Raw genomic sequence first — 4,133 nt, forward strand, 5'->3', positions numbered from 1 at the left:
TGAATTTTTTTTTTTTTTTTTTTGCAACAACATTTGTAAACAAACATTTTTTTGTTTTTGGAAGCGTTGGATGTGTATCGTATCATACAGACAAAAAGGTAATATTTTGAATGCAGTCTAGCTGTGAAAACAGCTCAAAGAATAGGTAATTTAGCCTTGTATGATGGAAAAAGTTGTCAGCATACAGCTATGGGACTTGAACATTCATCTCTCAGATATCGGCTGAGTACGCTATCAATTAAGCTAAACTGCCAGCTGAAATTATATGGGTCAGATGGAATTCATTGAGGTAAATTTTCTGTGGCTAGATGCCCTTTGTGTCATTTACCCTTACTTGTTTTTAAGTAAGGTGATATTTCCTATGGCCAAACATGTTTTTATAGATGATTGGAAATGAGGGCTTTACAAATTATGGAATAAAGATACTTTGCCAACATAACATGGCAGTCCTGGTTTAGGATGAATGTTGCTGTAATTTAGCCCCAGGAGACATCGTCACCAGCTGGCTATATGACATGATCTGTGTCCTTATATTTTCAAACAAGGAATCTAGCACCCCCACTCAGCTCAAAACAATATCTGTGTATCGCGATTTCGAGGTTATTTCCCTTCATCAGCACGGATTATGTCTATTTTAAATAGTGGAGTTACGTAATTAAATGGGTTGTCATTTATTGACAAAATAGAAATTACAATCATGATTACGGGATAGACATCACTGTATGCAATATTTGATTGCAAAGTATATTATAAGATCAAAGAAGTTATTGAAGTGAATTAAATAAAAGAACTCATCAAAGGACATTTTAAGGTTAAGCATAATTATGGAATTATCAATTAATAACACAGTATTAATTACAACTTAAATAAAAGTTTGAGAGAGATCAAAGACAGACTCATCAATATCATCACTGATGTCAAAAAGGTCTTCCTATTCTTAATGTGTCAACTTTTGTCTACATCTTATAATATGGATATTTTCTGTTTCTTCTTCAAGTTGTTGGCTGTCATGGCCATCAGTTCACAAATAGTTATCTTTGATGGTTGATGATGATGAAGACTCATCTATATTATTTGATATTCCTATCTCCAGAAAATTATCTATCACAATCTCATTTGAAATACCCTCTGACACATTCTTCAACCATAATGTTACAAGAGACAAGCTTCGCTTCTTGAGGTCATCACCTTTGATCAGTTCCTTCAGGTCAGAAGACTGCAAGGTCATCTACATCTGACATATCCTTTCTTCTGATGGTTTATCCCATTCAAAGATAGTAGCAAAGATGTGAAGCTGCCTTGGGTTGTATTCAGTGAGTTGACCTTCTCATTGTCTCTTGTGTTCATAGAAATATTCTCATACTAGGGGTGATTTCTTCATTTGAAAGTACCCTGGTTGTTTATTTTACACTTGTGAATCAAAACCCCAGGTAGCATTTCTCTCCTTTTTGTTGATTCCTTTCCCTTAAAAATTACAATTGGCATAAGCTTAGTCTCATCTGTATTAAACACAAGCACCACATTTAAATGTACCTCTTTATGTTCTGTGGTCTTCACATCAACAGTTTTTCTCTCAAGTAAACTATATTGTTTCTAAAGAGATAAAAAAAAAACATAGGAGTTTCATCCATATTTCTAACCTGTTGAAGTTGATAACTGTTTTCTTTGTTTCAAAATAAAGGTGTGAAATGAATTTGCTAGTGTTATTAGTACTTATTAGTATCATTTAATTGTAATTTATGAGATATGTTAGTTTTTTGATGCAGACCAAGCCCTTGTCTTTCCATAAAATAATTAATTCATTCGTTGGGAGCTTTCGATAATGGATTTGTAAACATCTTAGTAGCCTTCAAGCTTATCTGTAGCAGAGTATATAACTTCTTTTAGTTGTTCTATATTACCATTCTTTTTCCATAGATAGCAATAGAGTCTACTTCTCACTACATGCTTTTACTGTCTCTGGCATTTTCAGTAAGAATTCTTACAGCATTCTTCCATTGCTCACAGCTTTCTCTGATACAGAAAACTCCCTCTCAAGAGCCCTGTAACCACTGACTTCTGTAAAGTTCACAGCTTCAAAACTGAAAACAGCAACATATGAACATTTTCTCTTTACACCTGTAATAACAATGTTTGGCATGAAATATTTTCCCATGCTGATGCTATGTAAAAAGCACTGGTGCTGGTGCCACATATAAAGCACTGGTGTTGGGTGCCACATAAAAAAGCACCCAGTTCACTCTGTGAAGTGGTTGGTGTTAGAAACTATGCTAAATCAACCAAATGAAACCTGGTGCAGCTTGCCAGTTCTGGTTGAACCATTAAGTAATGATGAATATTGATTTAAATATTTCCTTACCACACTTACAACCTAACAGACAATTCCTAATAAAATTCCCCAAACTTTTTATTTTTGACCTTGACTTTCACTCCTTCTCATCACTGTTAACTTTCTTCCTCAGCATTCACTCCTCACCCATAAAATTCATTGCTGTTGCACTGACAAGAATATAGAAGCAGGAGAAACCATTCTTGTGTTAGTTTGGAGTGATGCAATTCTCCAGTGATGAAAAGGTATAAAAGGTGCTTGGAACTGACTAACACGAACACAAGAGTAACATGGAAGCTCTAGTATGCAACCATTGTATCTAAATTCATTGAAAAATGCAACAATTGAATAATTCCAGCCACTACCCTCTTCTTTGATGTTTGCAGTTCAGCCAACAAGCTCAAAAGATCAAAGACTGAACGACATTTTCTGGTTTAGCTTTCAAACATTAAAAAATGCGGTTACTTAATGTGACTATTCCCATTTGCAATAGGTTATATAACATTGAAATTTCTTGCACAAGTTTACTTAACCTCATACATCAGTCACGTCTCTGACTTTTTTAAAAACTGAAACTGTAAACAAAAGGAAGCAAAGTGAAAAAGAGCCTCATAAATAAATACAGTAAACCTTGATACTCTGTCATCATATCATCATTATTGAACACCTGTCTTTCATGCTGGCATGGGTTGGACAGTCTGACAGGAGCTGGCAAGCCAGAGGACTGCACCAAGCTCCACTGTCTGCTTTGGCCTGGTTTGTAATGGCAGGATGTCCTTCCTAACAACAGCCACTTTACAGAGTGGACTGGGTGCTTTTTACATGGCACCAGCACCAGTGAGGTCTGCTTTGGCATGAATTCTTGTGACTGGATGCCCTTCATAATGCCAACTACACTATAGAGCAGACTGGGAGCTTTTTCTGGCGAGGCCCGCTTGGCATAGTTTTTATGGTTGGACGCCCTTCCTAATGCCAGCAACTTTACAGGAAAAGAGTCTTCTACAATACATTCCCACCATAAAAGTCAATTTTATACATGATATCACATTGTGATATCTCCATCTGCCACTTTTTGCAGGCTAATTATTGTTTGTTTGTGAGTCAAATTATTTACATAATTAACTTGATAATTTCATGGCTGGATTCACTTGGATTTTAAACTAGTGCAACAAATCAAATATATATACATATTTTTTTTTATATATAATAATATAAATCCCTGAAGGAAATTAATCAAAGTTACCTTTAGGCTAGATGGGACTGACTACCCAACTTTTGAACTTTCATGAAACTAAAAACAGTTGTTTTCCATTATATGTGATTATTTTTGTTATTAAAGTTGTGGTTGATATTAGTGGCCATGTTGTTTAAATCTAAGCTGGTTATGATGAAGCAGACACGTGATCAAAAATCATTCCAGCCATGATCATCCTGTCTTTATGTATATCACGGACAACTGTTCAATGTACAATTGTTTATTTCAGATGGAGAAGTGTAATTTGAGAGAGATTTAGCTGTTATTCCTAGCAGATGGACTGACCACATAGAAGTCCCCCTTATTCACCCAGTTGTTGGTGGTAGTGGTCATCATCATCATCGTTTAACGTCCGCTTTCCATGCTAGCATGGGTTGGACGATTTGACTGAGGACTGGTGAAACCGGATGGCAACACCAGGCTCCAGTCTGATTTGGCAGAGTTTCTACAGCTGGATGCCCTTCCTAACGCCAACCACTCAGAGAGTGTAGTGGGTGCTTTTACGTGTCACCCGCACGAAAACGGCCACGCTCGAAATGGTGTCTTTTA

At 36.2% G+C, this 4,133-nt stretch overlaps 1 protein-coding gene across 4 annotated transcripts in view; it reads right to left on the minus strand.

Moving 5' to 3' along the window:
- LOC106881175 (unconventional myosin-XV) overlaps window positions 1-4,133 on the minus strand; it is a 324,434-nt gene that overhangs the window by 218,499 nt on the left and 101,802 nt on the right. The gene's annotated exons all lie outside the window — the stretch shown is intronic.

This window comes from Octopus bimaculoides, chromosome 17 (genome assembly GCF_001194135.2).
Source record: "Octopus bimaculoides isolate UCB-OBI-ISO-001 chromosome 17, ASM119413v2, whole genome shotgun sequence".
Taxonomy (NCBI): Eukaryota; Metazoa; Mollusca; class Cephalopoda; order Octopoda; family Octopodidae; genus Octopus; species Octopus bimaculoides.